Source organism: Ambystoma mexicanum, chromosome 7q (assembly GCF_040938575.1).
Source record: "Ambystoma mexicanum isolate Mex_15411 chromosome 7q, UKY_AmexF1_1, whole genome shotgun sequence".
Lineage (NCBI taxonomy): Eukaryota > Metazoa > Chordata > Amphibia > Caudata > Ambystomatidae > Ambystoma > Ambystoma mexicanum.
This window is the reverse complement of record NC_090941.1, coordinates 74,555,125-74,575,445: the sequence shown is the minus strand read 5'-3', so window position 1 is coordinate 74,575,445 and position 20,321 is coordinate 74,555,125.

The following is a 20,321-nucleotide window of genomic DNA, read 5'->3' as shown; positions in this document are numbered from 1 at the left end:
AACTGGTTGTTGCACATCCACCGGGTGTTATACTGCGCCCACTGGGACACCCCAATTCGGACTCTCACTAGGTCGTGGTCAGACCACGAGACTATTTCTACAGCCACTCGACTCACTCGCTCCAAGAGGGGGGATTCCAGGAGGATGTAATCTATCCTTGAGAAAGTGTTGTGGACCTTTGAGTATTATGTGGAAAGCCGGTTCCGACCCTGTCCCTTTGTGTGGTAGTCTGATACCCCCAATTCCTTGTTAACGTTCTGAAAGCGCATGGAAGATCTCTGTTGCGCTTGTGTTATGGTGTGGTGGCTCAAACACTTTCTATCACTTTCGGGGTGCATGACCATGTTGAAGTCCCCTCCTACTATCAGAGAGCCTTCAGCAAAGGTTTGGATTTTGCTCTTATCCGACTCCCAATATTGGTCTTGAGCCTTGTTTGGGCAGTAAATTGAAACCATCATGAGCGGGACGCCTTTGATAACACTCTTCACCATTACAAACCAGCCCTGCGGATCTCTCGACTGAGCCTTGGAAAACAAAGTGTAGTTTTCTAGACACCAGCAGTGCCCCCCCTTTTTTTTGTTGGGGTGGATGTGTGGAATGTTGCCCCTAGAGACCTCTTTTTTAGTGATGTTTCCCTAGCCCTCTGCCAGTGGGTTTCCTGCAAAAAAAAACATCTAACTTTAATCGAGAGAATTCACGGATCGCCATGGACCTCTTGTGTGGGGAATATAGGCCTCTTACATTGAGTGAGCCCAGCACCAAAGTATGAGTTGTATGAGCCATCAGGGAGGCTTGGCGTGTGCTGGGGCTCCTCGAAAGGAGCTTTCTGGTGCGTTTTGCCCCCGGGCCTTGGTCTCTGGCACCTAACTAGTTGTGGCTGATTTCCTGTGTAGACTGACCTGCTTTCTGGTAGCTTGAAAAAATGAATGTATCCCTTAGTAAACAACAACAAACCCCCAACTTTCCCACTCCCCCTCCCTGGCACCTGGACTCGATGCAACAATGATTGCATTGCTGAACCAGGTCATGACTTCCCACCCGCCTCACGGGCTATAGTAAAGCTAGTGGACCTCTCTGAGCCCCCCAGGCTAGCCCACAACTAATAATCTCGTTCCGACCCACCCCTCCACATGAGGAGACAGGAGTACAGGCCTCACAACAAGCTATAGTGCGTTATCTCCTCTACAGTGTAAAGGGATCTTAGGATCACGATGGCTGGTGCGGTGGGGACGCTGAGTTCAACTTCTTGAATTTCCTGTGTCCTCTGACACGACACCTGTATCCAAACCCATTCGTCTTCTGCGATTCGCTAAGGGGTCCTCCGCGGGGTTCCATCGCGGTTGTAAATGGGGCGTCTCCCAGCAGTTCTTGTGTAGCTCTTTGAATTTCGTCTTACAAGATTGTATATATACCCCTCATACTAGAAGGCCAAGGAAAAGGGGAATCCCCACCTGTATCGGACACCCTTGGTGTTGAACCATTTTGTTAGGGGCCCACAGAGACATCTCCTCGTAAGGGTAAAAGCTGAAAGGTCTTGGTAAACAGTTATCTACGAGTTCTCCCATTCTATCGGGCCCCTCTTCCTCTTCATTTCCAAGATCTTCGTCTTTTTGGAATAATAGTGAAACCTTGCCAGGATTGTTCTTGGACCTCTGGAGCACCCTCCCGCCCCGTGCGCTCGGCTAATGGTCGGTTCACTAGTATTGCCGTTGTTGAACAATTAACTTACCACTGTTTTAATGGCTTTAAGGATGTCATCTTGGGTTTCACCATCCCGCTCAGGGAAGCCGAAGAACCTTAGGTTATTGCGGCATTCTTCTCTCCTCTCAAGTTCAGAGAGACGCATGTCAATTTGGGTCTCCAGCAGGTCAACAGAGGTTCTATTAGCTTCTAGGTCCTGTATTTGCTCATCCATGCTGTCTACTTTTGGATCCAGCCCATCCAGCCTCTTGCCAATGTCAGCTCTAAAACCCCTGATCTCTTCAAAGAGAGCCTTCATGCCTCTACTCACTGATTGGGCCTCCTCTGCGTCAGGAACTGTCATCAAAGTTATGGTTGCCTTTGCTGGGGGGTGGGTTGCTGGTCGTGGCGGAATTTTTGGAGGGATGCTGCCCAGCTCATCAGTAGATTCCTGGAGCAGAAAGTGCAAGGGATCCGGGCCTAGTCTCAGGGCCACAGGTATTCGAGGAGTGGAAGGAGCAGGAGAGCCGTGGTCACGTTGTGTGACCGTCCCTCTGGTGGGGTGGCAGGATAACCCCTGGTTTATGCCCAGCTTTTGTTCCCTGAGGGCCTGCAGGCCTTCACCGTGACAAGGGGGGAAGGCTCTACTGCATGGAGTCTGGCCCGTAGTGTAAACTGAGCCAGGAGGGTGTAGGGTCCACATGCTGCGGCTGATGGAGAAGTTGCACAGCAGGGTTTGCGGGCCGCACCCCTCTGAGCCTGTGTGGGCAACTTCAGGATGGAGAGTCAAGGCAACGTCCCACGGAGGCACTGCTCACCAATCCCCACTGCTGGGGGCTTCTGCGGAAAAGTACGTGTGGAAAGGCAAAGTGGACGTGGGGGGGCCCAGCAGCTGTCATGACCACTGTGAGGGAGCACAAGTTGTGCCACAAGCAGGCTCCCACCAGAACCCTGAGGGCCTTAAAACCACTGCAAACAGGCTCCTGGGGCCAGTCTTGGCGCCTTTGGCACCAGGCTCATATGTAGGAAGGAAGGGCTGTTCAAACTAGGTCCCATTTATGTACATGGGCCTTTAAATCCAACATGGAAGCACCCACACAGTCTAGTTCCAAGAACCAAGCCATGCGGTCTAGTGTTTTGGGTGTGGCAGGCCTGGAGCTACTTTCCCTGGTACTACTTTACCTGGGCTATATAAACCACACTCTGACTGCAGAGCATGCTTAGTTCTGCAACCAGCAGCGTGACGCTCACCGTGTCCAGCTCCTGGTCTTCAGCATCTTCCTGTAATCCTGCAAGAACAAGAGCAAGATTATTCTGCCTTACCTGAGAAAACACCATCCAGCACTCAGCATCTCAACTGGGCTGCAATCTGTGGAAACCGATAGAAGAAGAAACATCACTCACCTGTGAGTACTAGCTTAAGGACTTCCGGCGAACCGCTACCACAACTGCTGTTCAAACATTGCGACTTGCAATAACGAGAAAGGGAAAATCAATATTAGGACGCGCGCTTCCAAAACATCGAATTCCATCAGTCTTACCACAGCAACATATGCAAAGGAAAAGAGACATATTCAGGTTCGCTTTCAATATTAAACAACCGCACAGCGCTGTATTACCTTGACGGATTCCGGGGGCCTGTTTTTCATCGCGCTCTCATCCACTCACAGCACCACAGCGGCCTGTGAGGAGAAGAAGAAGAAAACACAGGTTAGCTTCAAAAGACAATAAAGGCGCTGCACTTCGCGCTTTCTCTTACCTAGAAACGTGCCTCTCCCTCTGGCACGCCAGCATCAACACCTTCTCACCCGAAAAGAAGGAAATAAAGACATTAACAAATTCCCACCATAAACAGAACAAAGACTTACAATTAACAAACCTACCTACCTACCAGCAGATTTGAGGTCACAGCAGGCCTGGGCCCAAGGAAGGCGTACTGCACCAGTGAAGCAACTTGGGCAGCTCGCCAACAAACATCAAGCGCCCCTGCACAAGAAACGCAGGACGGATAGCTCACCCTACAAATAACTAAGATTCATTATTCAGCACTGGGCAACTACGCATGCAGGGTTCCAGAACTCAGAGTCTTCCAGACGCCCCCGGGAATATCAGGTGAGCATAACAGCAGCTCCCGGGGAACCCCCAAACGAGCAGGCCTTATTGCAGGAGGAACCTGCAGGGGTTGCCCTGAGTCTTAGGCCCTGCAGTCTGGGGGTGCTGCCTAGCGAGGTCGCAGACCTTGTGGGAAACCAAATGTTCCAAGTTTAATCAGGTTGCCCACCTCCCCTGTAAACCTCTCTTGTCAGCCAGGGTCATGATGTATGCTCTGTTGCCTCTTCAGACAGTTGTCTTTTGCCTGCGTTGTGGAGGGAGGGCAGGACGGATGACTGAGGGCCTCTCGCTGTCCTAACGACTCGTGGATGGTGGTGATCGTGGAGGCAGTCTTGTGAGGGCAGTCTCAGCCTCCACCGAAGTGGGTGTGTAAGCAGAGCTCCGACGTTAGCTGGGAAAGGCCAAGGGCATCATCCCGTGTCGGCCTCCTGGCAGTGTTCACCTCAGCCCAGATGGTGAAGGTCCCAGGACCGCCCACCCGGAACTGGGGCTCCGGCGGCTCACCGGCATTCTGCAGGGTTGACCGCTCGCAGGGAGGAGAGAGGAAGGAGTTAGTAGGGGGTGCTCTGGTTCCGAGGAACATCTGGCTGCTGTGTGATTATGGCGTTGCCTCCTCCCTGAGCACCCTGTCATCCTCCCCGTGATCTGGAAGGGCGCGGGCTAACCGTGGTGCACTGCTTCTCTTTTTTCAACAGTTTTTACCGGCCTCCTGGGGTCTAGAGACTCGGGAGCCGGACCAGGGGGTGGACTGTTGGTTCCGACACCTTGGTGGGGGGGTCAGTTCACTCCTTTGCAGGCTTCCTGGGGGAGCTTTCCAAAGAATTTGGCCCGCTCGAGAGGAGCAGCATGGAGGGACCTCACATCGCTGTGCCCCCTGGTAGCCAATCCTTTTGTGCATTTTTCAATACTTTTTTGACTAGTTTGTGCTATTCTGGTGGATTTCTCTTGTGTTTCTGTGGCTTCTGACCTTGTTTTTCTGAGCTGGTCTACATCTAGAGTGTGCAGTCCCTGGGATGTAGTCCTTTGTTTATTTCTGGATTTCTTCCTGACCCCATTATCCCCCCTTGCAATTGGTTGGAATAGTCAGCTATTTCTCTGCCTTTGTTCCTGGCAGCCTTTTCCACAAGCTTCTGGATCCTTTAAGGAAACCACTTGGAAAGCAGCCTTAGGGGCTGGTTGATGCTCAGTGAGTAGTTGTACATTGATTGTATTCCATTTTTGGCCTGTTTTCATGTGCACCTGTGGAGGGGTTTGTGCGCTTTTTTTCAATTGTTTTTTGACTAGTTTGTGCCACTCTAGTGGGTTTCTCTTGTGTTTCTGTGGCTTCTCACCTTGTTTTTCTGAGCTTGCCTGCATCTAGAGTGTGCAGTCCCTAGGGTGTAGTGCTTTATTTATTGCTGGCTTTCTTCCTGACCCCACCCCCCCTTGCAATTGGTTGGAATAGTCAGGTGTGTCTCTGCCTTTGTTCCTGGCAGCGGTTTCCACTTGCCTTCTGATCTGCAATGAAGAAGGATCCTTTAAGGAAACCTCTTGGGATGCAGCCATAGGGGCTGTTTGATGTACATTGAGTAGTTGTACATTCATTGTAATCCGTTTTGGCCTGTTTCATGTGCTCCTGTGGAGGGATTTGTGTGCTTTTTCCAATCATTTTTTGAATAGTTTGTTTTATTCTGGTGGGTTTTTCTTGTATTTCCATGCCTTAGAGGCTGGTTGATGCTCAGTGAGTAGTGGTACATTGATTGTAATCCGCTTTTGGCCTGTTTCATGTGCTCCTGTGGAGGGGTTTGTGTGCTTTTTTCAATAGTGTTTTGAATAGTTTGAGCTATTCGGGTGGGTTTCTCTTGTGTGTCTGTGCCTTAGGGGCTGGTTGATGCTCAGTGAGTAGTTGTACATTGATTGTAATCTGCTTTTTGGCTGTTTCATGTGCTCCTGTGCAGGGGTTTGTGTGCTTTTTTGAATCATTGTTTTGACTAGTGTGTACTATTCTGGTGGGTTTACCTTGTGTTTCTGTGGCATCTCACCTTGTTTTTCTGAGCTGGCCTGCATCTAGAGTGTGCAGTCCTTGGGGTGTAGTGCTTTGTTTATTTCTGGCTTTCTTCCTGTAAATTTCTGGCTTTCTATCTTCGAGACAGTCAGCACTTGGTCCCTATTGCTCCCCCCCCCCCACGCACTTCCTTCTCTGTGCACCTGCATGATCTGAATGTACCGAGCTTCGTAAGATCGTTTGTCTTACCTTCCGTATGTCTTCCCCTCCCATGCATGGTAGCATTTTGAAACACTTGTGTATAAGTGCATAATAAATAAACCATCAATCAATCAATCCTGTTCCTTCCCTCCCCCCTTGCACTTGGTTGGAATAGTCAGGTGTGTCTCTGCCTTTGTTCCTGGCAGCCATTTCCACTTGCCTTGTGGACTGCAATGTAGGAGGATCCTTTAAGGAAACCACTTGGAAAGCAACATGAGGGTCTTGCTGATGCTCAGTGAGTAGGCGTACATTAATTGTAATCCGTTTTTTGCCCGTTTCATGTGCTCCTGTGACGGTTTTGTGTGCTTTTTTCAATTGTTTTTTTTACCAGTTTGTGCAGTTCTGGTGGGTTTCTCTTGTGTTTCTGTGGCTTTGAAGAGGGATGGGGAAGCCTACCACCCCTCACCCTCCTACAAAATTCCTGACAAGGAAGAAGTTCAGGAAATAATGCAATCACCCGTTCTTTTCTGGATGAATTCCCTGTGGTCCCATGATTCACAAGTATGTCGAGAGGTACCCCCTAAGCCAACCATACCCCCTCAACCAGCCCTACAGACGAGGAGCAGTACTACAACCGTCCGATAGCCCAATGTCCTACCATCTCTCTAACGCTTAATATCCCAAAACCACTGCACTTAGACCCTCCACCCACAGGGAAGAGAGATACGAAACCCAAATCCACTATTTAGGGAGCCACCAGGGATACCCCCTGCAAACTACCTGCACCCTAGAACAACCCAGCCCAGAAACACCAAAATATCTCAAAAATCACTCATACGCAGACACCTCAGCCAATCTACAACAGAAGCCCACTATATCACAACTACCCCACAACTATCCCGGATTATAATTATGCACAAAAAACAGAGGCCACATAGTGCACTGCACAATCACAACTCAAAAGGACAAGACTCAATACCATCCAAACCTCAAGAGATCCTACAAACTCTTCTTCTACAGAAACTCGGATGAACACATCTCTGCACAGCAAACCGCACGTACTTCATCACACTGCAAGAGCATACAAACAACACATAACCAGGCACAATCGCTCAGACTCAAAAATCACACCTAAGCTCAGAGAGCGGGGAAAACCGAACTGACGCTGCCAACAGAACATGATAACTCACTTTCCTATTCCCACTTCACCCTACTAACCACTCCCACAGCTTAGTGCGTGATACAATTAACCTTTAACATTAACACTAAAAACATTGAGGGATTTCGACCAACCTCACCCCTCCTGAGACTTAGTCTTGACCACCTGCCAAGCTACCTAGATCGGTCTGGCTTGTCCAGAAGGTTCCCCTGTTTCACTAAACCGAGGGTGGCCTCCTAAACTTCTGCCCACCAGGTCAGAGTTTAGAAATCCATCTTAACATAGGGGAGCTCTTAGAAGCATAGTTAGGAAGGCGGTGGGAGGAGGCAAAAGGTGGATTTTAGAGGAAAGGGGAGGTTGTTCTTGGCATCTTTGGGTATGCATGGTGTGAGGAAGCGCTGGAAATAGTGGCAGTAAAAAGCTAGTAAGTGGGGCAATGGTGGAATTGACTCAGATTCTGCAAACAGATAGTAATCGTTCAGAACATAAACAGTTTTGTCACACTCCATACCTTAGAGTGAGCTGAGCAGGACATGCAGATTGTCAGTATGGGAAAAGATTGCCTCATGATGCAGAGCGAAGCGAACAAATTATGGATCGCCGCTAAGAGATTTTTGTGTTTGATACCAATGGCTTCGCCAGGACAGGCCCAGACAGGGGAGAGAGGCTTTTAAAGGGGGCCGACATTGCCTCCTGGCTCCCGGTGAGTGAATCTTCATATTCCTCACTTGGCCAATCGGCAGCAGCCAGAGGCAGGAAGAATGATGGGGGAAGCCCTGGCCAGGCCTCCAAGATGTCGGGCGCCATTTGTAAGTAGAGCAGATGCTCCAAAATGTGCACTGGTAGGGCAGTAGTGCTCACCTCAGTATGAGCCCTTTAGCTTCAGTGCTTCATATTCCAAATAGTATGGCCATTTGATTGTATGGATTGAACAATCTAAACCTGGATAACATTCAATAACATACTTTCTGTGTCTTTCCATGGTTTCACTTCTTCTCTGGGAGGATCTTGGAGGCAAAAACGTGTTTTACACCATGGGTCCACTTTTTTCGGACTTCTGAGGGCATATGGAATTTCAGCTTATGAAGGCTAGGATGGCAAGTGCAAATTCTTTGGCATATTTTGTCTCTAATATTTGCACTCTCCTTATAGTCCATGCCAGCCTGCTAGTTCTGGGTGCCAATCGGGATCAGCAGGAGTCAAGTTGGGGCACTTCAAGAAAAACTGTGTCTTATTCCAACAGGAGAATAACTGATACTGAAATGACATACTCAGATAAAAAAGGAAGGACTGGCAAGTGTGAAGGTCCAACATTATTTTCTTTGTAGAAAATAATTCAATGTGGTGGCATAAAATAAGGGTTTTGTAACTATCTGCAGAAATCAAGGGCAAGGATCCCTCCTATCGAGTTTAATGGAAATAAAGACAATTTGATTCAAACATGTCTACATGATTGAGGTAATGCAAGATGCTTCCTGGAGGAAAATGCCCTTACTATCTCAATGACATTACAGAGAAAAGTGACAGAATGCTAAGCTAATTAGAAAAACTCAGAATGTTAATTATAAATGGCACTAGAATTATAGTTGTCTGCTAATAGACCCACACATTGTTTGAATACTATTAAAAGTAAGACTACATAAATTGAACACATTCTCTTTTACACGTAACAGAATACTCACTATGTAGCTTTGAAATGTACTGAAATGTATTTGTTTGTGCAAAAATACCCATACATCAGATCTATGTTAAACAAGAATTTCAAGATCTCTATTATCATGACGCTTTAATCAATGCATGCTAGATGAGCAGAAAAGCAGTGCTTACTAAATGAAAGGTCGTTTGTTTCCTGTAAGTGATTTCAATCCGGCACTTCACCTAAGTCAATGCCTAGCGTGTAATGCACAAATGCACAGCTGAAATCCTTATTTATTTTGTGTCTAAAAGTTCTTTTATTCTGAACGATGCACCACTTATATCACGCCCCTCTCTGGGAACTTCCCCTCCCCCCCCCGGTCACACTGAAACAGGAATCAGGCTGGTTTGCAAAGTTAAAATATTTATTTCTATATTCACAATATAATCACACTATTTTTAATGGGAATACAATAATCACCAATGGGGTGATGTCACACTAAGATATCTCTTTAATCACAAGGAGTAATAATGAGCAAAAACAATGCAGCACAGCAATAATACTTTTGTGGGTGTGTGTTCAAATCAAATAGCAATGTGGTTACTCTTTCCCCCTGCACACCCCTCAACCACCCAATATGCAATGCAGAGAGATAGGAGGAGAGAGGACAGGTTGCAGGAATGCAGAATTCAAATACAATGTCAATCCCAATTTCCCCCAGCAAACCCAAGAGAGAAACAAACTTGATTGGCAAACTGTGAAAATGGTTTTTAAAGTTTTCTTGGAATGGAATGGGTAAAACACTAAATATGGCTTAAATCACTGAAATTGTTTAAATTGTAATGGGAGCCGCTTTATCTGATTGCAGACAAACACTAGCAATGATTTGACACCAATAAGCAAGGTGCAAACTGAATTTTGAGGTCGGTGCAATGTAAAGCGATTTTAGGGATTTGAGATGCGGTTTTAGGTTCACTGGAAAGCTGGGAATGTTAGCTACAAGCAGACACTTAAACTGTGTTTCTGGCATAAAATGTGAAGAAGTTACGGACGTTTTCGTGGAGGTCGTTTTTATCAAATAGGCGTGAAATCGGAAAACAGGGATGCGCTTTCAAAAGACAAACAGGATTTTTTTACACTAAGAAGCAAATACTACACGGGAGCACAGCCACTAGACCAGGACGCCTCTGGATCAAGTTTTTTCCTGCCAAGGAGCTTGCCTTCTTCAGGTGAAATATATCAGTGCAAAGATATGTTTAACAATACTAGGAGAGAAGGAAGATAATAGGGATAAGTTAAAGAGTTCAGGCAATTCAAAAATATTTCTAACCATGCAGTTCTGAAGACAAAATAGGATATGATATGATATGATATGATATGGCATTTATAGCGCGCCTAAACACAAGTGTTTCAAGGTGCGATGAGGCAAGGGAGGGGGAACAGAGGGAAGACAGACAACGATTCTACTAGGCCAAGTGTCATTCAGATCGTGCAAGTGCATGGGAAGGGGGAAAGGGGAAGTGCAGGGGGGGAGGGGTGGATGGGGAAGGGGACAGTGCAATACATAGGATAAAGAATAAATAACGTAAACAATGGCCAACAGGTGGTAAGTGCAAGCGAGAAGGGTAAGTGCAGGCATCATGTCTCAAGTGCTGGTGGTAGGACTGTAGGGATACAGAGAATAGTCCCCAAGTGTTGGGGTATCCAGGAGGGCAGTGCAGGTGTGCGACTGGCGGAGGGGGGGAACTGGGCCTGAGATCAGAGGGTGGCCAGGTAAGGCCGTGCAGTTTCAGTATAAGCAAGGAAATCCGCAGGGGAGAGGAGGAGAAAAAGCAGAAGCAAAGAGAAAGGTTTTGAGGTGCTTCCGGAACCAGCCCCCCAAGTTTCAGGGGGCAGGGAGGCTGTTCCAGAGGGAGGCCCCAGCCGAAGAAAGTGATCTACCACCAACTCGTTGCTTGGAGAAGCGACTGACCATGAGCAAGTTGGAGTGGATGAGCGAAGAGCTCGAGAGGGGAGATATTTAGGAAGAGAGAGTTGAATAGGGATTGGATAGGGATAGGTTTTGGATAGGGATTGCTATGGACAGTACATAGGCTAGTGACACAGTTCTATACTCTGCTGGATACTCACTAGATAGGTTTGAATGGAACCGTCAGGGATTCTGGTCGGGAATTCTGCTGGGCACACCGGACTGGGAGAGGCTGCTGGGCACACCGCACAACAGGACTGGGTCTGCAATCAGCAAGTCGCTCTGGTCACCGCACGACAGGACTGGACAGGATCGGCACAGCAAGGCACAGGATTGGGTTTAATCTGCCCTGGTTCTGCAGCTAATTATTCGGCAGGTAAGCAGTTACAGCACAGCCCGGCTGCTTTCTTTGATGTTCCCCTTTGGTGGTGGGATTCTAGTTCTGTAAATTCAAGGCCTAGTTGAAAATGGTTCAACTAATGGAATGGGCCTTTCTGCTTGCGAAGGTTCTGGAGTCTGGAGCAAGGAATATGGATGGATCTCCTTCAGGGTGCTTCACCAGGAATCGGTTGGTGGGTGAATCTGTGTGTGTTTCTAAGTCCTCAGCTTTCTCTATTTATGCATTTGATAAAGGGGTGTGTATGCTGGATTATCCTAAGTGCGCCCCCAAGGCTGGCTTTAGGCTAGAATCTCCCCTCTCCCTTGTTTGGAGGAGAAAACAGGGTGTCACCATGATGATGTGGGTTTATGAGTCAGAGAATCCTCCCCTTGGCTTTTGAACATGAAATCTACTTTTGGTATAATACATATTTACAATTTTGCAAACTTTAGAACAATGACATATCTAGATCACATATTTTGTGGAGCAAATGCTCTTCCAAGCCCCGTCATTGTAGGATATTGTGTCGGCTTTTGACAGAATTCTGCCCTTTTGGGCTGGAGCACAATATCTAGTTTATGCAAAAATGTGTACAACTGTTTGCATTGCAGATGGGCATAAGCGTGTGAAGTTTCATGCTTTTGACATGATTACATTGGTATAAAACCACCATTTCTACAGTTACTTCTGGCTCCTCTTAAAATGTGCAGCCAAAAATTAGGTTCAGAAGTCCGGGGTTTCCATATTTTTTTACAATTGTACACAGTAAATTATCAGTCTGTTTAGCAATATGCTTTTTGTCCATTGTGAATCAACAAAAGTTGTCTGTCCCCGCCTCCTTCCTCTTTTTGCAGCTCAGGAGCAATCTCTGCACACTTCCTTCTGGCAGAGGCCATTTACGATCCTTCCTGATTAGCATCTCCTTGCCTTGGAGGAAGTCCATTGTGCTCTTTCCACAGCAGCCCAAGTTCCCCTCCCCTCTTAATCAACACAAGGGTGTGAGTTCCTGGTCTAGAGAGCAGAAGGGAGGTGCCTGGTCCCTGTGGGGGAAGTTGTTTGTGGTTTTGGCTTGGAGTCAGGCTTAATTTAAATGTCATGTGTTACATTTTTTCTTGGTTTAAATAACCTTGTAATTTTAAAATAAGCAGCTAGAACACTGATTCCAGAATCTAAAGCATGAAGTTTAAATAGTTACAACCTAGGTTACTCTTGATAACAGGTCACTTAGATTTCAGACATTAGATCTTAATGGTACAAGTTTACAATTTTAATGCAGGCTTTTGAAACAGTCATTCAGGCGGCCGCTGTTACTGCGCCCAGATTTGGACAGATCCCACAGGCAGGCAAACTTGTGCTGTGGGTGTTTTGATGAAAAATTCAGCTTTCCAGGATATTGCAATTTCACAATGATTTATTGAATTCAGTAAAATGTGACACTCAGCAAGAAGATTGGATGTTTGTGGGTGTTTTGGACCAGCTTCTGTATTTTCAGCAACCAAGAAAAGATTTAAAATGCAAGATTTCGGATTTCTTTCAGCCAGTACTAATTCATGCAGTCTCTATTTTTGCAGCCCATTGACATGTTTCAGGAGTGCGATCTCCGTTCCACCACTGACAACATGCATTGTAGATTTTGCAGCCATCTTTTTGTGCTTTTCAGAGCGTAATTTCCATAGGTTTTGGCGCACATACGGGTTTTGCGGCTATTTTGATGATTCTGGTACCACCAGGACACAGTGATGCCGCAGGGCAGAGCATAAGTGGGTTACTACATCCCACAAAGCCCCCCCTCGTGACTTGAGTTTTGACCGCCCGTCAATGGGAAGTGGGGGGATTGGGATGTTCAGTTTTTCATTTTGGTCCAAGTGGTAAAAATTCGGCTGCTTCTCCCATCAGTGCTGGATCGAAAGGTTCTCCCCACCGGTTCCGGATGAGAGTATGGAGCGATACCCTGGGTCCCTTGGGTCTTTCCTTCTGGTCCCTGAGTGGTCCTCCTTGGTGCTTAGGATCCATGGTTTCAGTCCTATGATGGCAAAACAGAGCATATTCGTGGACATTTCTCCACCACTATTCATGTAGTGGGGCAGACGCATACATTTGACATATAAATGACAATCTTTCCTGCTTATAATTATTACTGATTATAACAGATGGAATGGTTTTTTACAGTTGGAATTTTCTAGGGAGCTGGAATGTCCCCCTCTGGGTTTCCAGATCACTCCTCTAGTTGCTGCAGAGTATGCCTAGGATGGCAACACTTCAGCTTGTTGATGTGGACCCACTTATCTTCCCCCTCTGCCAAACTGCCTTTTATACGGATTTTGTAGGCGACTGGTGAGATTCTGTCTACAATTTCAAAAGGACCCCGCCAGCTAGGAAGACATTTGCACTGTTTGGCCTGGTTCCTTTGGAAATTGTACAAGTAGACCTGGTCTCCTACTTGGTATTCTTTTCTAGTTGTCTTAAGGTCATAGTGGGTCTTCATACTGTCTGCAGATCTTTCTAGATTCCGTTGAGCATAGGCAAAAGCATGTTGAAGGTGTTTTCTCAGATTCTCATGAGTTGTGGAGACATTTATCAAGACCTGCTATTGGGTTCTGTAGAGCAGATGCTGGGGAAGCACCATCCTTTGTCCAGTCATCAGCTCAAACAGTGACATTTTAGTTGCAGAAGAAGGGGTAGGTCTGATGGCCATCAGGACAAGAGGTAGTCGAATGTCCCAACTTGGCACAAAATCCGCAAAAACTTTTTTAATATGCTCACAATTGTTTTGTTGTATCGCTCATCTCCACCACTAGAGGTTGGCCGATAGGCAATATGTAGTTTCCTTTTGACCCCAAGTATCTCCCACATCTTTGTCATCACTTCGCTAGTGAAGTGACTACCTCGGTCTGACTCAATCCTTTGGGGTAGTCCAAAACGCGAGAAGATGTGGTTGATCATCAGGGCAGCTGCTCTTTCTGCCTTGAATATTGGGGCTGGGAGACATCCCACCCATTTAGTGAACAAGCATGTCACGGTCAACATGTATTTGTTCCCCCTATAAGAGCGAATCACAGGCCCGATAAAATTGACTTGTAAATCTGACCAAGGCAGTGTCATCCCCCTCTTTTGGAAAAGCGCACGGTGTGTGAGTGATGTTGGCTGAAATTGTGCACACACAAGACACCCCTTCAAGTATTGGTCGAGGTCCTGCCCCATGTGTGGCCAGTATGCAACCTCTCTCAAGATTTCTAGTGTCGTATGAAACCCCCGATGACTGGCTGTGGTCGCATCATGGGTGTGACTTAGCATCAGGCTTGGGAATGAGGTGGGGACCTCCCACTGGTCATGGCCAGCTATGGATCTCCTCACCAACAAACCGTCTTGGGTTCGGAACATTTTTGGACATTTCATCAACACTCTGAGGTCCTCTTTCCCTATGTAATCGGTATCCGTCAGGGGAAAGTTCTCAGGGTCCTCAATGTGTTGATAAAACTTACCAATTATTGCACCCCCTTTTTGAGCCGTAATCAAATCAGCATCTGGGGTCTCCTTACTCCATTGTGCAGTTGAGAGTTCATTGTGAGCATTTGTCTGGGACCTAGTGATAGCAGTGACCTGGATTTCCCCCAACAGGGACTCAATCTCAAGTAGATCCCCTTGGATGGCTCCGGTTTGGCCAGCTGATTAGCTAGGTCATTTCCAGTTTTGTCTGGTCACTCTACTTTAGAATGACCCTTTATCTTTTTCCAGTAGATGGTCATCCCATTCGAGGTGACCAGATCATCAATATTTTGGATTAATTTCCCATGCTTCAATGGTTTGTTATTAGCACATAGCATGTCTCTGGCTTTCCAGATAAACAGGTGCTCCACGAACCCGTTCCGTACATAATCTGATTCAGTGATTATGACCAGTTCGTGGAGTTGGTGTTGGACAGCAGTGAGTATGGCTTGATGCACAGCCATCAGCTTTGCCGCTTGACTACTTCAGGTACCGATTTTGTACCCAGCAGAGGGTTCTAGGGCATCATTCACCCATGCATTCCCTACGCCGGCCACAAGTTATTTTTCCCCGTTGTTGTCAACATGGTAGGAGCACCCATCCACATAGACAGTGGGCATTCCTCATACTTGTCTTCTTCAAAGACTTTGTGTGGGGAATTAAGGTATGCCTCCGTGTTGTCCTTGATATTAAGACTTTCGTCCTGGAGACAGTTTTCTCTGGCAAAATCATGCAAGTTAGCCAGACTTTGCGCGAGGGGACTCTTCTTGTTTTGGCCATATCTGACCTCCACAGGAAAGCTTTTCATTGACAGAATCCAGGAATTAATTCGGAGTTACTCACATTTCCGGCCCGGATTCTGTCACTTTGGAGATATTGCAGAGGCTGGTGTGGAGTCTCCACTATGATGTGTTCCCCCTGGATAAACGGGCGGTAATTCTTCACTGCCCACACCATTGCCAGGAGTGCCTTCTCACAATCGTTGAATTTTTCCTCCAAAGAGGATAAAGTCTTACTTACATAGGAGATTACTTTATTGACCTTGTCATGCTTTTGATATAATACTGCAGTCAAGCATGTATTTGAGAAGCCTGTCTCCAAGAAGAACTCCTTGTTTTTGACAGGGTAAGCTAGGCAAGGCGCTTGCGAAAGGCTTCTTTTGAGTTGTCTTACTGCCTCGGCTTGTTCTAGACCCTACTCCCACTTAACCCCCCCCTTCAAAAGATGGATCAGGGGTCTTGTGATCACTGCGTAATCCTCAATGAACCTTCTGTTGTAATTAGTTAGTCCAAGGAGACTTCTTAGTTCCCGCAGAGTTGTGGGGTCTTTTAATTTCATATGTGCTTCCGCTTTCTTTTCCTGGGGACAGGGACCCTGAGGAGTTATCTCATACCCCAGGAAATTGACAAGGGTTCTGCACCATTGTGCCTTCTGAAGGGAGAGTTTTGCTCCGGAAGCCCTCAACTGTGTCAGTACATAACGGATCTCCACTATGTGTTCCTCCACAGTTGAGCTTTTGACTAAAACATCATCTACATAGGCCAGGTTACCCCTTTCACCCAGGTCGGCATGGCCTTGTGTAGAAAAATTTTAAATTCATTTCTGGAGTTGATGTATCCGAAGGGAGTCCGGGTCCATATGTACTGCTGCCCCCCGAATGTGAAAGCCAGCTTGTATTGGTCCTCCCTACTGACAAGTACAGTCCAGTACCCATTGCTCAGGTCAATGGCAGTCAACACCTGTGACCCCTGGATCTGGGCCAGCCCTTGGTCAATGTAGGGAAGAGGCCATCGGGAAGTATGGAACCGTTTTTTGAGCTCCCTATGGTCAGCACAGAGTCTCCACTGGCCGTTTGGTTTCAAAATCCCCAGCACCGGATTATTGAAGGTCCTGTGGACTGGACAAATTATCCCAGGGGACTCAAGATTCTTGATTATTTCAGTAAGGGGCTCCATTGATGCGAGAGGCAAGCGATATTGCTTCGCAAACACTGGCGTCATGCCTGGGTCTGTGGGAATTGTTGTTGTATGGATGTCGGTGCGACCACAGTCATATGAGTCCACCGCAAAGAGATTTTGAAAATCTAAGAAAACTGGTTTCAATTTTTGCTTTTGCTCAAGAGTCTCACAGGCATCGGCTAGGTTGACTCTCTCTTCAACCATCTGCCTGAAGCTTGGAAAGACTTCTGGTTTTGCTATCTCAGCGGCCTCCTCCAGCTGGGTGGAGAAGTCCCTGGTCAAAGTGCTGATTTCGACTGGTGGCTTCAGGTGGGGAAGGCAGTCCTCGTGGACTTGGAAGATCACCTCATCCCTCATGAAGTCGCAGGTCACATCTTCCTTACCATAAGGGCAGGAAGTGTACACCAGGAAATTCCCCCCATGCCGGGTGAAGATCCTGTCTGGTGTTGCGTCATCATTGTTATCACTGTCAAAACAGTCCTTGGGGATGGGTCCTAACAATTCATTACCTAAATCTATGGAAAAATGTCGGTCATCAACCGCCATTCCAATAATGGTGCCTGCGGCTAGAGTGATACTCTTTAAGTCGCTGTTATCCACCTCTATTGGAATGGTGTCATGTTCTATGTTGACTAGTGGTGTTGGGTTTACCCCCAACCCCTGCTGTTGGAAATGAGCATTCAGATGGACATAGGCGTCAGGGTTTTTCAGTTTCTGTCCTCTTTTAACTTTCACTTCCAGTGAGACTTGTCGGGTCCGTTCTGGGATGGTGACTTCCTCCCAATCTGAATTTCAACTGCATAAGGCAGAAATTGAGCTGACCTAAATGCTTTCTCTGGGTCATCAAAGTCCATGGGATTACCCGCTAATTGGCACCAGGCTTTGAAGTTTATTAGGTCCAAACTAATGGCAAAGCGATTGAGAATGTCACTGCCTATGTGAAATGCAGCAGGGACATCTCGCATGACCCAACAATTATGGACTATGCTTTTGTTGCCTATGAAAATTTTGAGCATACACCTGCTAGGCAGGAGATGTTTGGAATTGGGTGTTTCCAGGTCCATTTACCATTTGTCTAACAGTTTAAATGTGGGAATGGCTGGATCTTTTGGGAGTTTGCGGAACGTGGCCTCGCTGATGAAGCTCTTACCGTTGTTCACACACACTAGGGTGAGAACAGAGTCCTTCCCTTCATTTAACTGAATAGGGATGAACAACGGCTCTCCAATTTTCTGAATATCAGCCAGGCTTTGAGCTGATTTTTCATCTTTATAAACTACAGGAATGGGATTCTCTGATTGTGAATTTGTAAAGAATTTCAGAGTGTTTCCTTCCAGTGTGGAATACCACCTTAAACTGGAAGGAAGGTTGATTTTCAGAAATAGAGAGAACCCCCCCATCACCAGTTTGTTATCCTACTGCAATTACTGTCACGTCTAGGATTTGATTATTCTGGAAGTGAAATTCTATTTGGTCAGGTTTTTGTTCAACCATGTGGCATGTGCCTTTTAAACTAACAGGGTTGACACTTTAATTCAATTTTATTGGTCGGTTAGTCTGGGTCCAGAGGACCTTGTTTACACAATCTATGAGGGGTAACAATCTACGCAGGATGTCATTCCCTAGTAAACAAGGTGTGCCCTCTGGAGTCACAACTATGACCGGATGCTTCACCTTGTGTCGCCCAATTTTAATGTCCAAATCCACAGTCTCCTCGACGGGGATTTCCTTCCTGTCGAAGTTCCGAAGTTGTCCAGGAAGAGGGGTGAGAGGAATTTGGTATTTCTCTCCCCTTCCCGAATTCAGTTGATCAAAGGCCCTTTTTGACAGAAGGGTAGCTTGGGATCCAGTGTCCACCAGTGCCAAAATTGTACATTGCCCCTGTATTTGGACCGGGGCATAGAATCTTCCCTCCTTCTCCTCAAGGGGGCAAAGATAATGTACTTTTTTGGACAACTGGTGGGTTAGTTTCTTGGTTTTGGATACTGACAGAAAGGTGAGTTGAGCAGGAGTCTGTGTGGTGTCTTGGGAATCTGGTAGAAAAAGGTGACAGCTAGATATGGGAGAAGTTTTGGGTTCCCCTGGTTCTCATTCTGGGATGCCCCCCCCCCGTTTTGGAGGCAGTCACCAGGATGAGTTTGAACCAGGGGATTTTCATGCTGGTCATTCTGAGTACTGATGATGGGCGGTTTCAACTTGTTTCCCACATCTACACAGTCAGGATTTGGATCCTGTGGGACCCATTTTTCTTTGGGAGGAGTTTCCCCATCCCTGAAGGAGAAGATCATTTTCCTAGAATCCTCTGAGGATCCCTCTCCTTCAAACTGGAAGATTTGCACCTCCTCCTCAAAATGTTTTTTTTGGGCTCTTTATTTATCCTACCCCCTCTCTGCTCCTTGGGTTGCAGACTTTTGGTGGCAGGAGATTTTGGTTCCGGTTCCTGGGTTTCCAGGGGCTTTTTACAAGTGGGGAAGGAAGCTTCCTCCAAGACTTTACACCCCCATTCCCCTTGTGCCTCCTCCCTGGGAACCGGTGGGTTGTCAGGGTTCTTCCCCGTCATTGCTCTGGAGTACCAGGTCCTGGATTTGAGGCATTCTGCACCGCCATGCTCATCTGAGGGTTCTGTTGAGCTCTCAGCATGCGACCCAGATCCTCTGCCATGTTCTGGACCTGACGTTCTAGTTGTGACACCCACTCTGGCTGGTACGGGGTCCTCATGTCTCCCCGGGTTGATCTTGTGAAGGGTAGCTATCCCTTCTCCCAAAATACCACAGGTTAGGAAAGTTTGGGTACCCCTCCACCCTTCGCCTCCCCTCTCCCGGATTGGGCTGTCTGGGCTCATGAAAGTGGGGAAAGAAGGATGGGTTGTTTTGGGGGTTGAAATTTTGCGGGTACCTTGGAAAGAAATTTGGTCCGGCATTTGGGGGATTACTGCCCTCTTGGGGAAAGTGAAGAGGGAAGTTACCTGGGTTAGCTGCTGTCTGGTTGGATCCCCCCCCCTTGGGCTGGAGGAGTCCACACATACCCCAGGATGGGTCTATTGCCCTTGTAGCGTGAGCTGATGTAGTTAGGGGATTTAGGGGTCCCATTTGTGGGGTTACCTCCCTGGCTCGCTGTTTGTGATTGGCCTGAGGGCCTTCTGGGTTTGGGGTTGTTTTGATTCTGTGTGGTCCAGTTTTAAGGCCCCCCATCTCTAAATCTAAAATGGGGGCAACCTTCACCTCCGCCACTTTAGCAGCAGCAGGGGTGTTAGTTGTTTTGGGGCTTTTGCTATTGTTTTTATTTTCCAATGGCTTTTGCACCTCATAAATGCGTGTGGCTTGTTCAATGACCCAGTCTAGTGATCTTTTCTCGTGAAAGCCCCTCACTAGCTGGGTCATGATATACTTAGGGAGGGCATGAAAGTAAGTGTTTACAAATTCTTTGCTGTCAGTGCGCACCCTTCTTGTGGTCTGCGCAAAGGCACGTTTTAACTCTTAAACAAATTCTTGTGGGGCCTGATCTTCCCCACATTGTAAGTTATAGGCTGCCTTGCGAGCCTTTTGAGGGTTCCTGTGAATAGAAAAATGTTTCAGGATGGCCGCCCTATAGGTGGACCATCTGGAATGATTCTGATCCTCCAGCCTTGCAAAGAAGCTATAGTTTTCAGGAGAAAAGGTCCACTTTACATATTGAATACAGCTTTGGCTGTCCTTCAAATGGAAAGTTTCCATCATTTGTTCAAATAGCTCAAGGTGCTCCCAAACCAAATATTTTG